At 36.4% G+C, this 27,888-nt stretch overlaps 1 long non-coding RNA gene across 1 annotated transcript in view; it reads left to right on the plus strand.

Annotated features, from left to right (window-relative positions):
- LOC139714296 (uncharacterized) overlaps nt 1–27,888 on the plus strand; it is a 46,813-nt gene that overhangs the window by 12,913 nt on the left and 6,012 nt on the right. The gene's annotated exons all lie outside the window — the stretch shown is intronic.

The following is a 27,888-nucleotide window of genomic DNA, read 5'->3' on the forward strand; positions in this document are numbered from 1 at the left end:
ATAATTCCTACTTTTTTCCACACGAAACAAAACTCAAACCAGAATAAAACATTGATAAGTTACATGATAAGCCGTAGTCAAATTAAGGCCAAAGCAGTATTTTCAAATGCAGACTTGCATGTTGACCGCTACACAATGTGCTACCTGAAGAATGTTTTATGATCGAGTGTAGGCGATAGTATCGATTTTCCATCATTCCAATAACTATTCGAAGTTTGAAAGTGCAGGTAAGTTATTTCATATAAACTCATTAGGTTAGTTTGTCCTGCTTAATTTGAGGTATAACTATGAAGCTGCTCAAGAGTTGAACAGTCGAAACTTTCGTTTCCTTCAAATATTTTTTTTTCTTGAAATAAATAACTGCATATAAAAACTTACCTGAACCTATGAACCTTTTCGAGTCCTTCTTCAATAATTTTAGTATATAATTTTTGTGTGAGATATTCAAGATACGAATCTTCATCTGTATGCCCAGTGGGTTTCTACTGAAAAAAAAAAATCTCATTGTATGATTAAAGTGCATTTGAATCAAGGAAAACCAGGCTTCTACAACGCACATAGATCAACAGATACAAATTTTAATTCTCAGAAACAGCGATTTATTAAAGCTCCGATGTGATGCAATGCGATCCAAAGAATATTCTTCATTGATCTTCACAGTACCCTTATCACGTTAGTGTAATCACATTCAGCAGGAAAAGTGTAAAGCTAAAGACATGTCTTTGCTAAATACGATAGAATCCAAGCAAATTAACATACTGTACTAGAAATCAAGATTTTACAAACTTACAGATAAAGTGAATAGAAAATATTCGGAGAAGTCAGGTCAATATCCTTAATATTTAGGAACCAAAATCATTAGGAAAATGTCTACTGTCAGTGAAGTCTGTGATCAGTGTATATTACGACAGAACTCATTCAACTGCATCAGTTTTTTACAGTCATACAGCGCTTGAAATTGAAATACTGGTGTTCTTAGTACCATTAACACTGATCAATGATCACTGTACTGTAATGTTTGTACAGAAGAGAGGAGAATAAGAACGTCATTATACATCCCCACTTATATTGAGTCGTATCTCTATGGTTTAACTTTGGTCGGTAAGACGTTGCGATGGGTATTAAAATGTGTGAGTAGTCAATAAACCAAAGCAATATAGTCTGCTCAGCTTTTCTTTGCTCAGGTAACTGTATGAATTAACGCAGTAATACGGTCGATCTTCAGCAATATGGCCTTAACGCACAAAATAAGTGTCTAAAACGACTGACAGAATGTCAATGAACATAATTTATCAGGGGGGTACTTACGATTAAGTATGAAACGTAAAAACGTCTATAAAATGCAAATAATCCATACAGTCGCCAATTATAACAGAACAGACACGCGAACACGTATCAAACACGTACACAAACGTTACATGTGACGCCTTAATTTGATAATTTAATGATACACCTGTGTTTTACAGGTGTGGTGTACCAGTTTGCCGTCCTACACTTATCTCTTTTATCTTGAAGAGAAGGAGAGAGAGAGAGAGAGAGAGAGAGAGAGACTTGCAGTAGATCACCAGATATAAAGTTCTTTTGGTGACACCCTGACTGATTCTTTTTATTTGTTTATTTTTTTCATCATTGTGCATTGAAACGAACCGTCATATTGCGGTCCACCCTTTCATACCACGTGATTACGACGGCGCCACAATTGCATGTACACGGGAAACGCTTCCTGAATGCATTTTTATGATACAATTCTTTCAGTGGAATACTGGAATCGCAAACCAAAATTTGCTGTTTTAAGTCTGCATACAAAAAAGTTTTAATATTCAGTGGTTCTCATTTACCCGATTTACCAATGCGGAAATTAAATTCTTTATCATTGGCAACAATCAATTGTAATACTTGGTAGTCTGGATATACCAAAGTCAGATTTTGGGCCAAATCTTGTGTTACCGTCCGTCCGATGATTTTTTAAGTGGTTTAACCCCACTTCGAGGGTGCTGATTCCGAATCCCGATGATGCAACTCTTGCATCATTGAGGGTTTTGAAATATTCAAGATCCCCACCAACATTGCCGCCAAAATTTCAAATTCCTATATATTTCCTTAGGTCTATAAACAAATGGTGAAAAATTGGAGACAAAAATTGCGTTCACTTTATTTCGATGATGCTGAATCCGAATATGGATGAGGCAACTTTTACATCCTTGAGGGTATTGAGATTTTTTTAAATTGCCGCCAAACATTGAAATTGTAATATAAGTATTTCCTTCCGAATGGTAAAAAACTCGAGAATGAATTCCCCATTTCGAGGGTGCTAAATTTTTTAGTCCACATAAATACATTGGGAAGATGATCAAGAATTGACGAAGACATATTTATGTACATTTATGGGGAATACAAAATAAAAACGAAAGCAGAGAAACAATTGCCCTTTACATTTAATGTGGGAACAGCTTCCAGCGTCAATTTTGGTGAGGTCACATAGTAAGTAAATACCTTCCCGACCCTAAGAGGTTTCAAGCAACACTTCAGGAGGCAATCACTACAGGAAGAGGTATAGCCAAAGCCATGTTAATGTCTTTGACACGAAGAACAAGAACTATATATACATTTGTATACTGTTCGCGGGGATGAAATGTTTTTAAACAGCACACAAATTTTGAGTAATAACGCAAAATTTTACGAATGGTTAGATGGAGAAAAGTATTTGGAAGTTTCGCGAGAGAATGTAGAAGGGAGAACTTTATCAGTAACTTTGTTAAGAAGCAGAGAGTGTCCTTGATTTATATTGTAATCGAAAGAAATGCTTCGAGGCAAATGATAGAACATATGAAATGTTTTATCTCGTATAATTGTCCCAAGTATTTGTTTTGATGATGATATTGATGGAAATGTGATTGCAAGAACAACAGTGATGCTTTAAATGATGATACACACAAATTAAAGATAACGCATATTCTTAAAATCCTTTGTGATAGTATACAAATGTTATCTTTTGTTTCAATGGCTTTTTAACGAATAAGTAACAAAATTCCTTCATTATGATAAACTATTAAGCTGCTTATGGACATGAGTGTAAACGAGTACCTATGTTTGGTGATAATATATTTAACGAGTCTTTCTTTACTTTATTTCGGATATCTTAATACCTTATACCTAAGTATTTTCAAAACATTTATTTCATTTCATGGGGAGGCACCGATGGGTATAATGATATAAGATAGTATAAGATTTGTTGAGAGTCTTTTTTTTTTCTCAGAATAGAAGAATGTGATCAGTGTCATCTCAGGTTTGTTTTAGTTTATCCTTCCTATTTAAAAATTCGACTTTTCGCTAGCTATCGTTCGGCTTTCGATGTGTCTTCGAGCTGGCTATATGCTATCCGATGTCCTGAGCTTATATTAGTTAAGTACTGTAATGTCCTTTGACTTTTTTTTCAACTCCTTTCGTTACATGGAAAATTCTTTGCATATAGACGGTTTCTTGCCTACCAAACACGGGCCCCAAATTCTAAAAGCCCTTAAAAGCCACTCCACGCCAAAATCGAAGGGTTTTTATTTACTTAACACTTAATGCGTACACGTTGGATCACACGAGAACGTGTGAGCTAAAGAAGGATGAGGAGGGAAAATTGCGTAATAGAGATGGAACAGCTAAGTGAAAACGGATTAAACGAAAAAAAAATAGTGGTCAACCTGTATTTTATGAGGAATTGCACATATTTCAACGATAGTTACATAACTCTTTCTTTTTCAGGGGGGTACCTAGATGTTTGATTGGGATTGTTGTGATTATAAAGTTTTTTAATATCCTTTCAGGGAGAAAAACCATATGGAAGTCAGCGGGGGAATTGTGTTTAACACTTTTGTTTTAAGTTACGAACTACAAGCATGCACCATAAAAAACTACACCAGTTAGAAAAGAAAGAATAATGTGTTAGGGCCTTCGTGATACCTGCATGTTACCTTAAAATCCTGACAAAATAAAAATAATATCACTCACAATACACTGATCATAATAGTAGAATTCTTGAAGGAAAAACAGGGATGATCAACCCTTCTTTTTTTTTTTTTGCACTTTTCATAGAAATTCTCCTACAGCAATTGACAACTGAGAAATAGGCGAGTCCTGCTATGTGTGTATATTCTCCAATCGGGAAAGAAATCGTACAACATTACTTTTCATGAAAATGAGAAGCAGACTGGAAGTGCATCTCAAAAGAAATGATAAGACGGAGACAATGCGACCCCTTCAGAACTCTCTAGACGTCATGAGAATTTCATCTATTGATGACAATGGGCATCAGCACAGGATATGTCAAATTTTAGATGAAAACGTTTCTTGATTTCTGAATAAGAAGTGACGCGGAAAGACGGGGAGGAAGGAAACGAGCATGCTGATGAAATGTCATTGGCTCAATCCGACATTCTGATAGAGCACATTATATTTTAAAGACAGAACCACTAGCCTCCAGGCTGTTATATGTATACACACCATACTGTACTCATACAGACATACACAAGCATATCCACTTTCGATGTATACCCGCAGATTTTTCTGTCCTTCTCATTGTAAAAAAAAAAAGGTGCATTTGCTTTTTTGTTATCACATGTGTTTATGCTCGTTTTTATTGGTTTGTTGATTCATGGTTTATGTGTTTGTGTTTGTGTGTGTGTGTATGTGTGTGTGTGTGTGTGTGCGTGTGCATGTGTGTTTTGTTTTGTTTTGCTTTTCAGAGGATGCTTTCTGAAGTGATCTTTTCATGGGGTGCTTTCTATAGTAGTCTGAATAGAGTTTTCTGCTATCCTTTTATATGTTTCTCATTTCGGATGCGATACGACTTTATACTCAGTAAATTTGATATTTGTTTTCAAGTAGGCCTAATCTGTTCAAGTATTTTACGCATCCAAAAAGAAGAAAAAAATCCATGAAACTTAGGACTAAGTTCCGTTTAGTAACTACTTAGATGTAAAATGTCGTAAATATCGATAAAAAATACTTACATTTATATAACACGTCTCTGTCAAAAGTTTGAAGCAATTTGTACTTCGCCGAAATAAACGTTTGATAACATCTAGTAGATGTAGAGTGATTGACATCCTTCTGCACCACTTAAATCGATCTTGAAAACGTCATTGTATCTTTCACATCGTTTGCATTGTATATCGACTATATTATTCTTTTGCTGTTAATATAATTTTTAAAAACTATTATATTGAAATCACCTGTTTTCAATTTCGATCTTTCACTCTATCCCCTGCGAAACCCATATCCACATCAACTGATCATTCTTTTCAAAAATCTCGAAAGACCTGAGCTATATATAATGTTGATAGAAAGGAGATCATACATTTTCGTTTCTTTATCTTTAGTAATGTCAATCTATAATGTTACTGTTTGAAACAAAGGTAGATCTGTTCTTGCATCAAACACATTCAGGTAATATGCTATTTTATTATCTGTAATTTTAGATTAATGTTAGGTAGAGAGCCATAATGAATTATAATTTCGACTAATATACAAGTATATGTATAGTTTTAGATAACAATAAAACCCAACATTTGGATGCTGGATTTTAATTCTTTTAATTCACCCAGGTAATGTAACCAAAAACCCCATGTCTCAAAACAGCATAATTGTGGCTACATATCTTATTTCATCAGACTCTTTTTATCATATATATATATATATATATATATACATGTAGATAATGTATATTTACATATACTATGATTTATATGTAAAATTTGTATGCACAACTATAGGTCTCCAGTAGCACCATATGTGAGACAGTCAAAAAAGTCCACACACTCACATTTTGATAATTTCAATACCGAAGTGTTGTTTTTGATGTGAGCCTTCTTTTTTCTTCTTTTTCGTCTACTTGTTACAGATTGTTCTTGTGCATTCTGATGTTCTTTTGTTGCTTAAAACCAGTGAATTACCAATGTCAAGGAACTTTAGCCGTGGTGTTAGTCCAAAACCTATACCGGTCCTTTAGAGTAATTTCGTAAGTTTCACGGTTCTTGTAAACACGACAGGCCATCAGGCATAGTGTATAAAGGGTCGCGATATGGAGACGAAAACCCATCATCATCGACATAGAACATTGTTGGAGCTTGCTGTATTTCGGAGGCAAGACTCTGGGGTGGTCCTGGATGACAGTTTGAAATATCTTCTCTCTCTTTTTCTTAATTTTTTTCTATGTTTCTCTTTTCTTTTCTTTTTCTATTGAGATGATGTAAATACAGTTAGGCACTCACAAATAGAACATATGTGAGAATCCATAATGAGTGAATACTTCAAGAGTCTGACTATCGACGCAATTTACAGAAAGAAAAATAAGAAAGGAAAAAGATAATTGATATGCTAAACACTTTCGTCAAAGTAATATCTAATTCTTACAACGAAATCATTTTTTTTATTTATGGAGTATTGTATGAATGCACCTGAAGTCATTACCACTACTTTTAGTATGTCATTCTTGAGTTAACTTTGTTGACGCACCTATAATGCTACAATGTATTACGAATGGAGGAGGCATTGGAGAACGAGAGCAAACGTGGCAAGGAAAACGGGGCAAAGTTAAAGAGTGGCTTTTTACATAGGGACGCTTCCATCGAATACTGTTGGGGAATAATGCATTTCCATTTGGTTGGTAGACAGAAAATATCCTGTTTTGAGTTGATACTTTTTTTCGTCGCTACTAGCCACTGCTAGGCAGAATGCAGCAAACAGTGCTTTGCTTTGAGCATTTGTTTCGGAGACTTTGCACTTGCGTTGATATTTCATAAAGGAGAAATGTAAGACATGATTAAAAGCCAGAGTCTTACTTGCGATATCCAAAAGTCTACCATCTAACCCAATAATATGGAAACTTTGGTGATCTCTCCCTTTCTCGTGCTCATTGGAGCTATACAGTCAATGTGAGGAATTGCTTTAATTTAGACATTCAAATCACTATATATGCCTATCTTTACATCAAGCTTTCAGGGTGATATCTTTCTTTGACTTTCGTTTCCTTAACTACTGAAAATGTCTTTTTAATTCTACAAACTACTTTGTTTTATTTCATGACGAATACCACATGACATTGTGCTTGATTTATAGCATAAGTTTAGATAGCGAAGCAAAAACAGGCTTAATACAAACATTTTGAAACCTCTTTATGAATTTCATCCTCTCTATATTCTTTGTCTATCAAAAGGCTTTTTGCTGTTGTTGACTAGACTTTATTTAGTCTTCGCTTACGCGTTTTTTATTACAAAATACAAACACAATCAGTTCAACGAAATCTTGGAATAGTATTGATTAATGTTAGTATGTAATATTGAATGATGCTGTGTAGTTTTGATATCTATTTCTTTACAGAATGAGTATTATAAATCAAAGATTTGATTTGATTTGATTTGATTTGAAGCTTAAGAGTAATTAAAGCAGTCGTGAGATCTAAACAAGATAAATGATTTGCGTCGCAAGGGTTTCCTAATTCAAAACGAATGTTCCAAAAAAGAAAACTACTCAAAATGAACGAATTCTGAGGTAAAGAAAAATGAGTCAGGGGAAAATCGAAGAGAATGAAGCACAAGAAATTAAAGAATGTGACATCACACACAAACTCTCATAGGAGTATAGAATAGAAGATTGCTCGCCTAATATACCTCCTTGGTTGGAGTAGAGATCACGTAATGCGAGATGATTTCACATGCTAATATTTCGGAGTTTTCACATTGTAAGTAAGATATGCCTGTTCACGTACTGACTCAGTAATTGTAAGAATCGGAGTAGCAGTCAAAGGACCAGTGATTACACTGTACAAAGAATATTTGGGTTTTTTTTTTACAGGAAAAAAAATACACAGATTTGTTCTGTTTGAACTAAGTACAGCACTTATGATGTGGTTTTGACACTTGGCCCGTAAATACACTTCATTTTTAGTTTAGAAACTTTTGATTTTAAGGCAAAATAGGAATATTTTATACAGTTTTCGAGTAATTTTACAGCTTAAGTTGTCTAACTTAATGTATTTTTATAGATTTCTGTATTCCAACAACTATTTCGTAAATTAAATGATAAGTGATGTCTACAAGAGTTACTTAGACGTGACTTAATATTAATGCAGAAACTGATATCATTTTACCCGACTTCCGTTTATACATGTCGTTTTGATTGAATAGAACTTTACATTTTTATGTAGATTTTTGCACATACAAAAAATTGACATAATCAATAAGTAGAATTTTTACAGAATTCCGTTCACCAACGTTGCTTGTGACTTAATTCTAATGCAGAAATTGGTGTTATTTTACCCAACTTCCGTTTGTATATGTCTTTTTGATTCAATAGATGTTTACTTTTAATGAAAATTATTGCACTCATTCAATAAGTAACATTTTTACGGAAGACGAAAACAGAGAAATACTCGTCAAGAGAGACCTAAAGGAAGTGCACGATGTGACAATGTTTACAGGTTGACCTACCTTCGTCTCTCGAGTAACGAATTTTTTAGGTCTGGAGCTCATGACAGTGTGGTCTGCACGTTTCAGTTGGTCTGGTAGTGAGAGCGTCTAACTCCAGTGTTTTTTGAAGATGACCCTTTTTTTTAGATAATGAGAAGCATCTCATGAAATGTGAAAGAGCATATAATTCTTAGAGGAATTCAAAGTTTGTTTGATGAAAATTGGTTTTGAAATGGCTGAAATATCCATAACAAAGCGATCTTAATAAAAGGTGGGACCCACTTTTTTATTAGAATCATTTTGTTTTACTTAGTTTCGGGATATCTCAGCCATTTCAAAACTGGTTTTCATCGAATAAGCTTTGAATTCCTCATAGACTTGTATGTTCTTTAACAGTTCATAAAGTGGTCTCTAAGTATGTAGCAAAAAGATAAAAGCTGAATCCTCACCTCAACCAATACTATACCACCGCTTTAAGGGTCCTCCTGAAGATAGGAACATTCTGATCGAAACAGAGTGCAACCTGAAGGACCAGAACTCATCATAACAAATTTTGCTTGGCGGATGGCAAATCAGCGCAGCCAGTGATAATGATTACCATTTTAAGACGTAAAGAGAGATGTCAAAAATGGAATGAAAAATGGAAGTTTGATATAACATGATATTTGAAATATATTTACGAGTAATGATGGCGATAATTAAAAAAAACCAACAACAATGGAAGGCTTTCATTTCAATCCGACTTTCAACCAATCAGAATGTCGGAAATGAGACTTTCAATTTGTTTCTCCTATATACTACTTTTTGAACATAGATGGTCATGCGCCAAAGCCCAATATCTCACGATAAGTATATACAGTATGCTAAAGGGGCATTCCAGATGATTTTCATAATTTCGCATCATGTAGTACATAAATCGACAGCTCCATGACATTTAGATGTGTGGAATTTGTTGTGGTCCTTGAGAGGAGAAACAATACTTTGAAAAATCTTAAATAAACTATAACTGAACAATGATGATGACATAGGAGACACACATATTTCAGAAATGTAGCAGTGTAATTCCCATTACAATACTGCTAGCTTGTAAGTTCACCTGTGCATAATCTATGCATGCCTTCTTTTATTCTGTTTCCTTGAGCCCCAACCCATGCATTCATATGGTGAGACTGCCAAGTCATTATCCTTGTTCATTGCAGTTTGCTATAAATTTTGAAAACATTCTTATTCTTCATCCTAATCATTATAAATCCTGAAACTCAGTACTCAGTACGACTAATTTATAGTTTTTCAAATGTAAACATCCGAAAATCATCCTGAGATCTCCTTTAATATCAGTCGAAGTGCTGACTGCAATGCTAATGATGTTCCTAATGGTAATAATGTTGATAGGAATAAACAATACCAGTGACATACGCTTGAATACTTGGAGAAGAAAAAAAGATAATAAAGAGACTGACACGATGTCAACTCTCCCCCACCTCCCCTAAACAAAACGAATCCAAAACGCACTGAAATTGGTCAAAATATACAGGGGTGGGGAAGAGAAAATAGTGAATATAAAAATAGAGAATAGAGAGAAAGTAGATGAGAGAACCAGAGAAAAGCGATAGACATGGACAGAAAGAGAGATAGAGAAGAGAAGAGATGGAGAAACGACGATGAAAAAGAGATGAAGGAGATGAGACGAAAGGAGGAGGGCGGGGGGGGGGGGGCTGAGAGGAGAGGAGGAATACTGAGGGAGGAGGACATTGTACGTGCCTGAAAAATAAAGAAGAGAGAGAGTGAGAGGGAGAGGGAGAGAGAGAGAGAGAGAGAGGAGCCCGGGTCGCGGGAATCGAAGTCAATGTATGCAGGCAAACAGCCGACAACCGGGTCTCTCAGACGGGGAGCTCGAAGGAAACCTGGGAGAGTCCAAGTTCACCAGCAGTTCACTGCGTCTGCCTCCATTAACCAGAATCGCGAAGGATTTAGGGCTTCTTCGGAGAGGATGCGTCCCCCCCTCTTCCAAGAGTAGTCTTACACTTCAGACCCTCATCCGCTTCAATGTTTTATGTTTGTTGAGAACTGTCTTTTTATTTTCCTTTTTGATCCAGAGAAATTGATGATCGGACAATGATATGATATGATATGATATGATATGATATGATATGATATGATATGATATGATATGATATGATATGATATGATATGGTATGATATGATATGATATGATATAATCCTGATATGATATATGATATGATATCATATATGATATAAAAGTATATGATATGATGGGATATGATTATATTTCATATAAACGTGAAAGGCCATTAATTAAAAGTAAAGTCTTTGATATCATTGAAAACAGACATTTATGCTAATTTATTAGTAAGGCGAAGAATGACCTTATACAAACTCCGTATAAGAACGAGACAAAATTATTAATCATTTAGATTTTATTGTTTCAATGTAAATGGAAATTGAAATGAAACTGAACAAAGTAGGAAAACGGATCTTGCACTTTAAAGGGATGGTGTTTAGGTTTGGATGGGATGAGAGTTACTTTTTTAAGATCAATTTTTGAGATAGTGAGAAACATCTTATGAAATATGAAATAGCATATAATTGTAAGGGGAATTCAAAGTCTTTACGATAAAAAAATGTTTTTTAAATGGCTGAGATATCCCAAACGAAGTGATCCTAATTGAAAATTAGGACCCACCTTTTATTAGGATAGGCTTTGTTTTATTCTGTTTTTGGATATCTCAGTCAACTCAAAACCGATTCTCGTCAAATAAAATTTGAATTCCTCATACTAGAATTGTATGCTCTTTAACATTTCATAATTGGTTTCTAAGTATCTCGCAAAAAAAAAATAAAAGGCGACTCCTCATCTCGACAAAATACTATATCATGCCTTTAAGATGATGAAAAATCCGTCTTTGATATCCCTGCTCTGAACCCCCCTCCCCCCCCCCCCATACAAGTACTACAAATACATGTACGCCTTCTGCTCGTTTTTTTAAATGGGTTTTTCGGTCACCAGCTGTAAACTAGAACGCAAGGTTACGGGATGCAGGCCTAATTCTTTATAATTCGCGTCATGGGTGGGCCCAAGGGAAACTTGGTATCATGTTTATTCATGAGCGATGTCTCATTAAGCCGACAAATCACAACATTCAACGAATGAAATATCCGAAGATGGAACGCTTATGTTCAAAGATTACCATTTATCAAGACGGTTTACTTTTCAATAATATACAAGCTTTCTTTTAACAGGTCACCAGTTGGAATGACATAATTGCAAATGTACGTGTTCACTTGGACAGGTTCAAGTAACAGTTCTTGCGGCTGAGTTTTATTTTATTTGAGCGGTTTTCCCCAAAGAGGTACTTTAGTGTCGATCTGCCACATCATGATGCTCCAATTTTCGGTTAAACTGTCAAGATGGTAACCACAACTACAATATTGTAAAACCAGAAGCGAATTCCGTGGTTTCGGACAATTTTCTATTTGTCAGATGCCAGAAGTGTAATGTTTTGTTTTTCCTCCATCAAATTTGACCGGGGCACGAAAACGAATAGAGAGTATTATGTGGTGATTCGATAAAGGGTTGCGGTTAAAGATTCCCCACGAGTAGGTTTAAGGGACACTTCACTTCACATTTAGCAATGTTCAATATCCATAGTAAAACCAGGCGAGCATCAAATCTGATAATTGTTTGCTTAAAACTCACACATAAAATAAAGAGTTACAGGGAACAGTTAAATGTTTAAAACGCACTCTCAGGGGAAACACGCACTGACACACGCAAGTTAGGTGAGACGATGCTGTTGTCGATTCACTTCAATTTCAATTCATTTTTTATTTTCACCTCATGGGGTGAAACACTCTCGTCAGCCAAAGGCTGTTTTTCAGAGGGGTCCACACATACAGTGTACAGGTTAAAAATACAAACATTATACATACAATATTACAAACATATAGTGTACATCACTTATGCAAAGAGCAGAAACAAAAGTATACGCACCATGATAACCTTGTTTCAAACACCAAAGAAGAAAAAAAGAAAAGAAAATTAAGTTCAACAAGGTTCAATTTAGTTCAATTGAAATAATTGTTTTTTTTCCTTTTAACAGAACATAATAAAAGAAAATTACGCATGATTTTCAGGAGACAATTGTTGACTGTATTATGATGAAAATTAGAGATAATTGACGAATTAGAAGCAAGTATACATGTCAGCTCACAACTTGTTATGAACTGTTATGAAAATCATGTTTTAATTAAGGGAATAGTATAAATTCCAGCCCCTTACAACTCAATTAAAGTCAGTGTCGCTAGATTATTACAAAACTGAATGATACGGTGACAAGGATACTACCTATTTGCTTGATTCCTTTATTTAAAAAAAAATGATGATAAGAGTTACGGTGCATGAAGAGGCCGAAATTCAGAAACTTTTAAACGTTAGGTACGAATTAGATGAAACTTTTGGCATCCTCTTGCTTACGTGTAGATTTGAATTTATGTAAAAATAGTCAATTTCATCACCGTGTGTAATAGTAGTAGAGTACAGAATGGTGTACGAGATTCGCTAACAGCAAAGATAGAGTATAAAAGTTGTGAAATTTGATGTTTACGAGGTTGTTTTTTTTTTATTAGGGCTGTGAAGGGTCATCATAATTAATTCAAGTCTTTATAACAGATTAGTGGTGGTGACGTCATCGGCTTGCAACTGCCCATATTGTACACTTAAAGGGATGATTTAGATTTTGACTTTTTGAGAGATAATTACAAACTACTTGATATGAAATGTTAAATGACATACGAATCCAAGAGGAATTCAAAGTTTATTTGATGAAAATCTGTTTTGAAATGGCTGAGATATCCATAACACAAGGTAAAATAAAGTGGTCCAAATAAAAGGGGGATCCCACCTTTTGTAAGGTCTGCTTTGTTTTTGGATATGTCCGTCATTTCAAAACCGATATTCATCAAATAAACTTTGAATTTCTCTGAGAATTGTATGTTCCTTAATATTTCATGAGGGGTCTCTCATTATCTCTGAAGAGTTAGAAACTACCATCCCTTTAAGTTTAAAAAAAGTGAATAATCAAACAGCGGGCCGCCTGGGAATCCCTCTTCTTAACAAAGTTGTCTTTGCTGACTGGTTTAAAATGCAGCTCAAATTTTGTATAATATATATTTCCTTAATGGTCATTTAAAAAAAGAAAAAAAAAGTTTTGTGTTAAAGGTATAAGAATACACTTGCGAGGACCTGATAATATATATTCCCCCCACCCCTCAAATTTGCAAACGTATGTGACTGTGACCGAACTTACTGACTTCAAAAGCTACCAGAACCTTTGACATTTTGAATGATTTTTGGTCCGATATTGATAAGACTTTGACTGTATTGTTTGTTTTATTTTGCTGAATGTATCATAGTCTACATACTTTCAAAATAAATGGCCAGTTTAATCAAGCTGTTTATTTTTTTTTTCTGATTGGCTTGGTTTGGATTGAGGATTGATTAACTCAGGAATAACGAATCAACGAAGATACATAATTGCTGCAACGTCCAGAGGGCTTAGACTAACACATTAAAAAACCACATTGGCAAACCTTGATAGGACATTTGTTTCGCCAACCGGACAACATTTGAAGTGACGAAGTTCGCATCGGAGACAGTCTCTCAACTCCATCTTCTTCTATTATTTCTTCTCTCCCTCTCTCCCTCTCTCTCTCTCTCTCATCACGTTCCCTTCCCCCCCCCCCCCCCCCCCCCCCTCCCTCTCCATCCATCCCATCTTGACAACACAACGAAAGAGGTGGTAGCGATGATGGATATTGTGCCAATTATCGTGCCTGGGCGTTGCCCTGGCAACGGGAGGACAACGGAAATCTCCATCCCTTATTTTGATTTGTTTCTCCTTCCAACTTTCTCCCTCTCTCTCTCTCTGTCTGTCTTATTCTCGCAGAGTGTGACAAAGGAGGTGCAGCGAATCGATGTCCGTGTACGTGCTAGCTGATGATAAACCTTGTGCTTGGAGACGTTTGCCATTACTGTTTGGCATCTATATCACTCGAGCCAAGAACCCTTGACGGTTCCTAGCGAAAACATAAACAACAAAAAGGTGCAGCTATGACGAAAGAGATGTACACGCCTTGGTTCAGCCTTACAAACTTAAACATTTGGAAAATCTTTCTTTGCTTGCGGTTATTTTCAGGAAGTGATGTTACGTAAAAAAAAAAAAAAAAAAATCCTCACCGAACCAATCACGACTTGAATGCGCCAAATCGTTTTGCTGGAATTGATTTGATTGCCATGGTAACTAAAGTTTTGGTGGAATTTAATCTTGAGCAGTATTGGTACAGTCATGTATACCTGAATACTATACAGTTGACGGCGCTACACATGCTGGCGTGTTGTGCATGCACGTGTAGGAGATTGTGCGTATTTGAATGTGCGTGTGTGTGTGTGTGTGTGTGTGTGCTTGTACGTTTGAGGATGTTGGTAAGGGTTTGCTCAGATTTTATTCAAAGGCGCGCGGCAGTATCTTGTAATTCCACAGGATGCAAAAACTCAAAATTTGAGAGAAAACTTTTGGCTCTCAGCAGCACTCAGATTCCATGGATCGATAAAGTGCGCCATGCTGGTATGGTGTGATGCACAGCGCAGACCAATCTTTAGAGTATTAAAATGCAGTAAATACTTGATACTTATTACTCCATTCTAGACAATATATTCACATTTCGCTTACCATAGACAAACGAAGGTTTTGAAACATCTATAGTTGGAGCTTACTCGCATTTCACTGCATTCAACATTCGTTTCAGTCAAGTTCAAAACTGATTTTCATCAAATGAATTTTGATTCCTCTTAGAATTGTATATACCTTCAAATATTTCTAATAAGTGGTTTCTAATTATGTCAAAAAAAAAATTAAAACCTGAATCCCTGTGTCACGCAGAGTTATATCATCCCCACAATGTCTCACTCCTTTTCGTGATATGTAGCTTTAATTCCCCCCCCCCCCCTTAAACATGAAAAATATTATGTCAGAGTTCATCAAGTTGGTTTGATCTGGGCAAAGTCAGTTACAAGATAAAAGTGCCCCACAGTAGATACACAAATTATCGTCAAAAACTTGAATTATTCAACTGCCGTGTCTCTTCCCGACTCGAAGAATCTTGCATCGTAGTTTCTGCTGAGCATGTATTTTAGAATATTTCTTTCAAATTATGATCCAGACACCTAAATTGGACATTCCGGACATTCTTCATTCAAATTCTTAATGATAATCTTATAGACATTAGCTTTGGTTAAAACATCGAAACAAAACAGTTGCAGAGGTAGATATTTATTATCATCATATTCACGTGATCCATTAACTGGCATTTACGTTACAGGTTCCCATAATGAGTAGACTTTTTTCACTACAACATAAAGAAACGTTCCATATCCATGATAGTGCTCATCACAACTATCCGTCTCACGTTGTTGTTGTTATATTTCATATGGCCTTTATCTGCTCACGCACAGACTTGAACTACGATATGGTTTACCAGGATGTGATTTTGTTGAAGGTGTGGTGTAGTATTGGTTGAGGTGAGGATTCAGCTTTTAACTTTTTGCGAGATACTTAGAACCACTTTATGAAATGTTAAAGAGCATACAATATTCTAAGAGGAATTTAAAGTTTATTTGATGAAAATCGGTTTTGAAATGAATAAGATATTTAAAAAAAAACCAATGTAAAACAACGCGATCCTAATAAAAGGTGGGTGCCACCTTTTATTATGATCGCTTTATTTTGGATATCTCAGCCATTTTAAGACCAATTTTCATCAAATAAAACTTTGAATCCCTCTTGAAATATATGTCCTTTCATACTTCATAAGAGGTTTCTTATCTCAAGAGATTATCATCAAAAGATGATGGAAACTTGAAGCTCTATGCATCCTAACCAAAACTGAACCATTCCTTTAATGTCCGTTGAAGCACATGCGTCGGCTAGACCTGGCTTCCTGATGTCTTTAACATCCCACAAAGTATCTTTGACATCACAGTGACGATGACATGATTTGTTTTAATTCTATCATGTCTATTAACTAATTGTTGTTGGGTGGTCTCTTGTGATCAATGGGATGTTTTATTACAACTTACTGTAATTCATCAGGGATAGTCAGGGGACACTGTGGCGGCATGGCGGACAAGACTTCCGACTCCCAATCGGAGAAACCCGAGTTCGAATCCAGCCCAGTGCTTATACGTCCTTGGACAAGATGTTTTTACCCATATACTGTCCACTCTCGACCCAGGTGTAGCATGAATGGGTACCTTGCAAAGCTGGTGTAGTAGTACCGGCAGTGCCCTCTGATAGAACAGTGTCAGCACTGATAAGAGGCTACCCTGGATGAAGAAGACCGTGTCATTTATCATTATGATCAAGGTACAAGTCTGTTATGACTTTATAACGTGATGACCTCCCTTCAGAAGCCACATGGCAACCATATCGACCAGATTGTGGTCACTAGCCAGGAAAATGAAGATGACAATTCGACAGAAACGATCACAGCTGTCCAAAGGAGTAATGTCATGTGGTGGAACAAAAGTACACAGGCACACTTTAGAGATGACATGCTCATTGAATCACCGTGTACCTCTTTTTCTATGATGAAAATGACAATATCTGTCTCATTCATCGATGAGCTTTACGATAGCCATATATTTAAATCTCGTTTCATCAGTATTGTTTGCCATTATAAAAATATGCTTCTGCATGATTTTCCATCGCACTGCAAGTGGGCGTGGCGCCTTCTAGGTCTTACACCTGTAATAATCTCCCATAGATACGTTTGCTAAAAATCGAAAATAAAACAGAAATATAGTATATATAAAATACACCAAAAAAAGAGAAAAAGACCCAGGCTCTTCTCTGCTGATCATCTCCAAGTAAGTCAGTTTGTTTCAGTTCGGTCTTCGGATTTACAAATGGAGTGTGGAGTTAAGCTCACACCCTATATCATACACAGAGGTCCTCTCTCAGACGTGCCCTCTTATTCAAAAATTCCCAATTTTTAGTACACCTGCACGTAAGTAAAACAATAATATCATAGTCCCTTTAAATCTTAAGGCGATATTCCCTTTTAATCTTAAGATGAGATTTTCTGACAGGCATATTAAGTGCATCCTGTAGAGAAATTCTTCCTCGTCAACCTCGTCATATTCTCATGAATTGTCTTTCCTGTTTACTATGCTATCTTTGGTACGAATTTTTCAAGGCCAGACCCAGGGCAAGTCCATCTTTATATCTAACAGGTGTAAAACCTTTAAAGGGGTATTCCAGATGATTTTCATAATTTCACATCATGTAGTACATAAATCAACATCTCCATGTATAGATTTGTGGAATTTATGGTGGTTCCTGAGCAAAGAAACCATACTTTGAAAAACCTTAAATAAATTACACTGAACAAGGATGATGACACAGGAGGCTCACATATTTCAGAAATGTAGCAGTGTAATTCCATTGCAATACAGCTTGCTTGCGAGTTCACCTGTGTATAATCTATGCATCTATGCATGCCTTCTTCTTTTGTTCTGCTTCCTTGAGCCCCAACTAATGCATTTTAATGGTTACCCTGCCTTGTCATCATCCTTGTTCATTGCAATTCGTTATAACTTTCTAAAATATTCTTATTCTTCATCCCAATTATAATAGATTCGGACACTCTGCCCCCAGTATAACTAATCAATAGTTTTTCAAATGTCAAAATCTGAAAAATCATCCGGAGGTCTCCTTTAAATGCACAAGCGCAATTCGATATAGCGCCATCTAACTATCAGTTTCGTACAGGTCCATGCATGGCTTACCTCGCCATAGAGTTTTCCCTGTCTTGCAAAATGCGAGTTCATGAGCGATGTACATCATTCTGAAAGAGACCTTTGAGAGAAAAGAAAAGGAAAATCACGGCTGCAAATGACGTAATCAGTGGCGGGACCTCTGTAAATTTGTCCCCCAAACGTCGAGGGGCCGTATTTGCTTTATAGAGTCGAAGTCATGGCTGTATGACTCGTGGGCTGTGTAACTCGTGGGCTGTGTAACTCGTAGGCTGTATGATTCGTGGATGACGTGTACCTATAGGCATAAACCTATGTTTGGATGGTTTAAGGAGAATATGGTTAAAGAAATGTCTATAGTAAGTGCCAATCTTTTTGGGGACGACATTTGAAAAAAAAAAAAAAAACCTGTCTGTATATTGTATTGAGCTTTGATTTGATGTCTACCGTTTTGTTGTTTCTCTCTCTTATTGATATCATGAAAGTCATTCCACATGGTTTTATAGAACTTGACCTGTGGTTTAGGTAGTACAGTTATATACAGTAACCCAACAACAGTTTTTTTTCCTTCATAGCTTCTATAGCTAATTAGGCCTACTATATATCGATTAGCAAAATTTCGGGGGGGGGGGTTTATAGTTAAAACAGGTGAAAAAATAACTCCTTTATACTATGGCATTGTGTCTCCTCTTTACATTTAAGACAATACCTCCAAGGAGACCTATGCATTATATATACCAGCTTGTGTGTTCGATTATCAGAAAGCGTTTGGACGAATGTATTGGAGGCCATGAAGGGACATCGAAAACCATGTTCACAAAGGATCATCACTCCAGAAGTTAAAAATGAAGAGCTTTCAACTAGAAGGCGCTAAATCCACTGGAAAATGATGGATTTATAGCGCCTTTTGGAAGCAAGCTCTTCAAATACATGTCAATTTGGGCTTTTCGTCTTCAGTGTACAAGTGTCGTGTAGGGAGCGTAAGAGACTTCATGAAGAAAAACAAAAAGAAAGAAAGAAAGAAAGAAAGAAAGAAAGAAAGAAAGAAAGAAAGAAAGAAAGAAAGAAAGGAGCTTGAATGTAGGCTAGCTACAAATTGCAGCCTCGTTCCCAGTCGATGACAACGGTCACCGCTTCCCTTCTCTCGGGGTCGCCGAGCCATGCCGCGCCCCCTTCGTTGGCTCGTTGCCCCTCATCATGGCAGACGTACGCGCTTAAGAGGGGCTCGGGTGTCGAGGGTATGGGGTCGGGAGGGCCAAGGCATTCTTGGGATGTTTCTCCGTCTGGGCTCGCTAGGAGGATGGACATTTGGAGTGCTGTCCATCAAGCAAGGGGGTATTGAGAATCTAGAGGGTAATTCTGTGTTTTATCGCACATTCGACTTTCCTTAGTGATACTATACTTCCCTGTTATGACTACGGCGTTACTGGAGAACCTCTCTTCGTGCGCGTTTTGTGCCTATAATCCAGAAAGTGGATGTAAATGTCCGCAAAAGCCAAAAACAACCGATCAGAAATACGTACTACGGAATTATTGCTACATCAAATTCAGGGAGAAGGTCTCTTTCCATACCCTGATTTAGTTAAAAATGGGGTCACACCTTCAAAACCCAAATACTGCGGTAAATTCTTTATTGCGCTTATCTTGCGACAGAGAATTTTTATTTTTCACTTGGGCGTATATAGCAGTTGATCGCTACATTAGTACGTTTGTTATGCCTACAAACAGCGGGACCAGATCTCGTTTCGAGTAACATAAGGCTTGAAACTAGAACATAAACCTAGTTTGAAGGAAATTAAGCCACCAGCAGAATTTTTAAGGAAGCACAAATCTTTTTTTCTGTCGTGATAATCGGAATGAAGGAGTTGGGCAGTATTAATTTTGAAGGTGAAGACCCAAGAATTTGTTCATACAAAAAAGCCAAGTGTCGGGTCGCAAAACTAGTTAGATCCACTTTTAATAATTTGAGATATTAGCGATTAAAGGTGCAAAATAATGAAATACTTAATCATAACTCTACGAATATTCCTTGTTGTGTAACAAGTCAATTCAATTCAATTCAATTCAATTCAATTCAATAGTTTATTTATTTCCATCATCACAAAGAAAAGAAAAGAAAAAGTTGACATAATCCAAAGTCAGGTATAAGTCAGGTATAAGTCAGGTATAACAAAGTCAGGTATAACTGAAAATGTTTCATTTTGCTCTTCCTGACGATGGACTTACTTCCGGATATTCAGTTTTCAATTTTCTTTACCCGTTTGTTTATTTGTTTGTTTTTTCGATCAAAATCTTTACGTATAATTGAGTAGTCATCGTTTGTTTGAATCGGGAAATATCGAAGACCATCTCCGTTCAGACCCCTGATAACGGTTAATGTCAGCGTACTTGATTACATTTTTATACAACAACTAGCTCATCTTTGTTACTGTAAGGGCATTACAAGCTTTCCTGACGTCATGCAATCAACGAGTAGCGAAAAGCTTGCATTATATTCATTGTTTTTTTTTCTTTGGCTAAATTTCCCTTTACCTAGGAGAAAATTCGCCCATTCTTTACTTTACTTGATTATTATTGTTATTATTAGTATTATTACTGTTATTATTATTATAATCATCATTTCCATCCATCCAACAAACGGACTCGAGGGTGCACACTGTGCAGAATGTCAGCGTTGAGGGAGACATAAACCCTCTACCTGCGCGTGTCCTTAGTGTGTCTGAGGCACTGCGCTGCCCTAGAAACCCGGGGCCTGTCAGATCCTGTAACGTCAGGCCTGCTACCATTACTCTCACTTGGCAGAGGGTCCGATGGGTGGTTTTCCTTTTTTTTTTTTCAAATTCCTTTTCTTCTCTTCTTTTGTTATTAACTGTTTTCTTGGCTTTGAATCCAGTTTACGTGCATCAGCTCTGAGCAAGCTTTTTTATTCGCCACAATATAAACGATTTATGTTAAAAACCGGATTTATATAAAATGTATCATCATTACTTGCGGACGGTGAATGGAAATATGAACTTGAAACAATGATTACTAGCTACCACTGTTAATACCATCGACTTCATAGTTCAACAGACATTTATGAATATCGGTTCTTTATCTATTTTATCATATTATTGATTCATTTTGTGATAGTTGATCTTGGTCGAGGGGGAAAGTTTGATTTTGTACAAACTATTGCAGGATAGGACCGGTGTGGGTGTTTGTTGTCAGTAGAACAATATGTGTGCTGAATGTGTGTGTGTGTGTGTGTGTGTGTCTGACTGTCTGTTTGTCTGTCTGTGTATGCTAACTCACACTTGTGAAAATCGGATATCGCATGGTGTGATTTTGTCAATAAGTTCCTGGGCAGCTTACAGTGCTAGTCAGGGACAGACGTCGTGATACCGTGTTCAAACATTACACTCGATTAGTTATCTTGGCACCTCCCCCATTTCCATGATAGTCTAGCGTGGATGGGTCGTGTTTGTCCTTCTCTTGATCTAATATATATATCCCTTGTCTGTATAATTGACTGCATTTTTTTTTTTGCTTTTCTTTTTTTTTTTTTTTTTGGGGGGGGGGGGCCTCAAAAGTAAATATGCCTATCCACTCTCGGTCAACATTCAAAGTCAGATGAATCGGATAGAGACATACAACTATTCCAAATTCAACTAAAGTGTTTGATCACATGCGAAACGAGTCAACCCCATTCTTGTTAAGTGCAAATAGTTGCAATTAAAGCTGCTAAAACAAAAACAAATAATCACGAATATGGAATATCTTCAATCATTACTTCAAGAACATAATTCCTGAGATTCTTATGTGACAAGCGAAGCATCACTATAGAAAGGTTTTCTTATGCTGTATCTGATAATGGACTTACGTAAATTACATTTTTTTTTTTTTTTTGCATTTAGCTCATTTTGCGATCAAACTTTCCAAATTTAGGTACGATTTCATCTTGACTTAAAAAAGAAAGAAATAAAAGTGAATCAATGCAAATAAAATCCACACCCTTCGAAGTCAAACGGAGGGTTTTTTTCCTTTCTAAATCTTTCTCACAGTGTCGACAACCGAAGAGAGATCCCAAATTTCTAGCATACACTTTACTGGAAATCCGTCTGCGTGGTTACCGTCTTTTAACTAATATTTCTATTGTTTGCAGTTGTTGTTTTTATGTTCCTATATGCTTTGTCCACGTCACCATGATAGTTAATGAATCGTTGATGCGTAACCTGTGACGTTTGATTACTACACAAATACGAAACAAACAAAAAGAGAAGTCGAATCATAAATTCGGTCTTGAAAAGAGAATCACGCCATATTTCTGTAAAATACTTCTTGCCGTTTTCAGACATAGTGTTTAATCTATATCAATAGATTTCTATAAAACGTGCATATTTCCACCTCGACTATGTTACTGAGAGAATATATGGTAAACGTGATATCATCCACCTGTTTTGTGAAAGACATGACTCTGTGACTCTTCATTACTCTTCATTTTATTTTCTTTATATCGTTGTTCTATACTATCCTGTGTAAAAGGGTTAAGGAATAGAGAGAGAGAGGGAGAGGGAGAGCAAGAGGGAGAAACAGACAGACAGACAGACAGACAGACAGACAGATAGACGTGTGAGACAGAGGTAAAGTACCGTCGGTGAGATTTCAACCCGACACCGTTTTATCCAGCCTCAAGCGATCAAACCAGCAAGCCGCGTCCTGATAGTCAACTTCTAGCACTACTTGTAATTTAGTTTCCAGATTGTATTTACGGCAATTACGGGAGGGATGGCCTGTATAAGATTCGCCCTATATTTTCTTATTTCCACCCCCTCCCCCCCCCCCCATTTTATATTATACATACACTGTATATGTGTGTGAGAAAGAGTGTGTGGGTGTGTGTGCGTGCGTGTGTGTTTTAAACAAAAGAAAGAATGTGATTTAGCTGTACAATTAATGAGAAGAACAGCTGCTTATTTTTGTTCAAACTAAGTTCATTGTGAAAATGAGCCTGATATTGAATGAATTCAAATAAAGACTATATCGTAAAAAAAAGTGTGTGCGTGTGCGCGCGCGTGTGTGTGTGTGTGTGTGTGTGTGTGTCTATGTCTGTGTGTGTCATCACGGGCAGTTTTTTCTTTTACGCGAAATGCATTAAAAAAGTAAATGGTTATCCCGTTAACATTACATTTCTAAAAAACAGTTCGATCGTGAGAATGCTGCATGAAGTTTACAACCGCAAGAGGTGGTGTTATCGAGCTTTCTTTGAAAATACAGCCAAAAAAGTAGTATAATATAGAATATAGAAAAAGAAATAGATCTTGAGGGAAAGAAAATAGGCGATGAATGATGGGACGTAGCAGCTTTGTTACAAAAGACCTTGGAAGAGAATGAATATGAACTTATCGAATGAGCACGCTCCGCCGTTTTATAACGCGTTGAGAAAGACTCAAAAGACGTTTTATTAGACGCCAGCATTGTTTTTATCCCAGTAAATATTATCATGTCTGTCAGTATGGTGTATTTTTTTTTAATTTGATATGCCCCTATTCTGTTTTCAAAGTGCGGAATAAGCCCCACTGGTGAACTCTGTGCCCTGGTGAAACAATCAAACGGGGTAGGAGAGAAGAATGCTTTGAAGGATCGCGGACGTGTTAACAGCAGAAAAGAACATTTTATGAAGACCACAAAATAATCTTGCACATTATATGCACACAAAGAAAACGTTAGAAACAGAGGTATTGGAAAGTCTCTAAATGAAACAAACAGGCAACTAGAAATGGTCGGGGGTTTAAAAGTTATCGTAAGACGGCTTTATGCTCATGAAAAAGACGAATTCTTCACTCTATAAATAATTCGAAGAGAGAAGCTTTCAATGAAAGATATAGTATGCTGAGGAGGTTTTCTTTTTAATGAATGTTCTACATTTTACCTATGGACAAATGAGACTTTGTTCTAAAACCAAAGAAACAAACTCTATGTATAGTTTATGCACATACAAACTCTATGTATAGTTTATGCACATACAAACTCTATGTAGTTGAACCTCTATTATCCGGCCTCCCTTTATCCGGATCTCTCTATTATCCGGACGCAATCTCGCCGTGATTTTTTTTATCTTTTTTTAAGAATTACGGGAGGAAAGGGGGATTCCTACTCCTTGAGAACTCCTACACAAACACACATGAATTACATATACTTGATACATTTCTTAATAATTATTTAGGTAAATCATCCCAAGAATTTATAAAAGAAAATGATTTCATTCTTGCAAACACGAACCTCTATTTTGGGGTCTGTTACTGAGTGTAACAATGAAAAGGTTGCAGTATACACATTACTACATGTGGTACTACAATGGGCTACATCAGTACATGTGTATGTATATGTACATGACTGTATAAAGCATTGAGTCTCCCGTATCCGGCCAAATCCCTTATCCGGATGAGCCCCGGTCCCGACTTGTCCGGATACGAGAGGTTCAACTGCACATGCATAAACATGCATGTAATGTGTATTATAGCATTATGTGTATCACACCCACAAATATCAATATGAGTAGTAGAAGTAGTAGTTGTGGAAGTGACTTTTTTTTAATACAAATTTCAGTTCACCTATGTCGTATGGTAATGACTCTACTCAGTAAAGAGTCAACTCTTGTATTCATGTATTCATTTCTTGTTGATATGATTGATAACAACACAAAGTTTCCTGAATACAATTTCATATCGCTTGGCAGTTCTCCTGATACTAATGTATGCCATATATGACATGTTTCCTCAGTGTTTTTATTATTTTTTCCATCTTTTATAGCGTTTTGCAGAATATAGCAACCTAGAATAATTGTGTATCATCCTCTTGTCCACCCCATGCCTTCAAACAATTTTCTTACAATTAAATTCAATAAATAAAATGATAGGTAATAAAGCTATACGCGGCTGCGGTTACTGATTCTGCAAAAACGATAAGTTATTGCAATTTTTTGTACCCGAACCCGTCAATCAGTCACATTAGGTTTTATTTCTCTCTCTCTCTCTCTTTCTCTTTATAAAATAATAAGATCAAGGAACCTAACCACACACATTAACACCATAAAACTTCATCTTTGTTCAGACTCTGCTGTAGACATCAATGCCCTGTGGCATGGTTGGCAGAACGGTCTGCGCTCACAACTTCTGCATGTTCGGTGGCGGCTTTGTTTTTTATCTATTTTCATGTAAAATTACGTGACTGGCGATGAATGATATGAAATTAACTTTCTTTTTGCAATTTTTAACCGTAAACATCCATTCAGAATCCATCATTCTTACCTTTCCTCCGTTATTGGCTCTTTAAAAAGAAAAAAGAATCAATGATAAATCAATGATAACCACAATATAACATGTCTGCGCTGTAATGAGGTGTGTGCCCTCGGCGCAACAAGTTCATCTGCAAATGCACTCCACGTTCTAGTTGACAATTGCAGAATAGAATAAAATTGAGAAAACAATCTCCGGGAGAGGTCTGTTTAAAAGCCTTGAAATCGTTAATATTTTTCAATGTCTTTAGGAAACATTGATGTCGGTCACAACCGCATACATTTTACGTGAGTTGTTTATGTCGTCACCTCACACCTTGTCATTTCGTTCGTGCACAACATACATAATTTGGAAGAGTCAAAGGTCAACAAAAGTGTGTCAGGATTATTTCTGTGACACACAAGTCTCTTAGTAAAGTCTTTGTAGGTTTTCTTATAATAGACAAAAATAAACATGCAGTGATCTATTTCGCATAATTTAGAATGTTGTCGAAATGAGAGTAATATTGCGGTACCTCCTAGGGAACAATAAGCCATTATATACGGAATCTTCAGTTACTAAAGGGTTCATTAAACTTTTGCAGTTCAGTGTATTTGAAGTCACTCGCTTTCATTCATCGAAGTCAACTTTGGAAAGGATATGAATTGGACTTCAATTATTTTTTATAGAAAATTCCAGTTAAACACTAACCAAGATGTTATAGATAGATAGATCGAGATAGATTAGATAGATCGATAGATAGATAGATAGATAGATAGATAGATAGAGATAGAGATAGAGATAGAGATAGAGATAGAGATAGAGATAGAGATAGAGATAGAGATAGAGATAGAGATAGAGAGAATGTGTTAAGGTGTGAGAGGGGGAGATACACAAAACGTTCTCAAACCTTGTTAGGCCAAAATATTCTTTTCTTTTTCTTTTTTTTTTAACGTTCAATCATGTACCTTTTGCATGTTGTAATAGAACGTGTCCTGGTCAAAGGATACATTGAATGTCGAAGTATGGAGGTACCTCCATGGTCGAAGAGTGTACCGGAAAAAACTTGTGCAGACTTGCCAAAAAGCGCGGCATAGGTCTACATTACAGTGGACGAGCCTAAAACGTCAGTACAGAAGCAGCAAAGCGTGACTGCAGAGAAGCTTACCTCCCCAGTAAAATCTGCTGTCGTGGATTCGGTTTTTGTTGGACTACCAAAGATATTATAAACATTAGCTGCTTGCAAAGCTTGAAATTAACGCTAATCTTGCAAAGTGGTGCCCACATAGATCTGGACTTTCCGTTTTGATAGTCATAATTTCTGGTATATTGCGGCACAACAAAACTTTGGTGCAAAGTACACAGGCTTTTCTATTCAAGTTTATGTCATTAAAAACATTTGGTTGCAAATGTTCTTATAGGTCCATGGAACACCTTTAAGGCAGAGAAATTATCACTAACCTGTATCATGTTTTTGCCTCTTATTGTGTATAGCTGGTTTGTGGAATCAATGAAAACTTGAAAACCCCATGACTTTCTTATTTGAAATTCTGATCCTTGTCAAAAAAAAAAATTAATGAGGTGTGGAAACGAAGTAAAAGACATACAAAGAGAGGGTGAAAGAGCGCCTACAAGTGAGCATTTTGACGAAAGTGAATGGTGAGTATTCAAATCGCTCTTGTCATTACCCCATCACTTGCATGAAGTCTGCTCGATATTTCGTTTCAGTTTTCGTCCGGCTCGTCAGGGCGAGATGTTGTCCAGTCGTCTGCGCTCTTTCGCCACGATTTTGTTTCAGCGCCCTCTGTCGTCCGTGAGTGATTTAAAAAGCCAAGCACCCCAAACGCTGGAAACGTGAGGGGGTGGGGGGGGGGGGGGATGAATACAGACCTCTGAAGCCGCCAGACAATGACTGCTCCCAAGTTTATTCAAAATGATTTAGACGTTTTATTCTAGAAGGGCTGACGGTCCTATGCCGCGAATGTCTATGCAGATAAACCTGACATATTCACGTTGACAACCACTCTTTCAGATCCCAAGACACCAAAATGAATTATGTACAGGAGTGATTATATGACAATGATTATTTTGTTTAATAAGCTATATTCTAAGAGTTAAAATGCCAAAACAGACATATTATCGATTTAAGATTCTTGAGATCATACCATCTGTAAAACAAAATGAAGAGTCTGTTTGCAAAAACCGATAAGTCCATATTTGCCAAATGGAGATATTTGCGATTAAAGGTCAAGAAAAATAAAGAGAATAATAAGAATATTTTTGCTTCTTTTGACAATATTAATAATAATAATAATAATAATAATAATAATAATAATAATAATTA

This window comes from Diadema antillarum, unplaced genomic scaffold (assembly GCF_040938485.1).
Source record: "Diadema antillarum isolate AM-2024a unplaced genomic scaffold, OU_Dant_1.0 seq00002224_RagTag, whole genome shotgun sequence".
NCBI lineage: Eukaryota > Metazoa > Echinodermata > Echinoidea > Diadematoida > Diadematidae > Diadema > Diadema antillarum.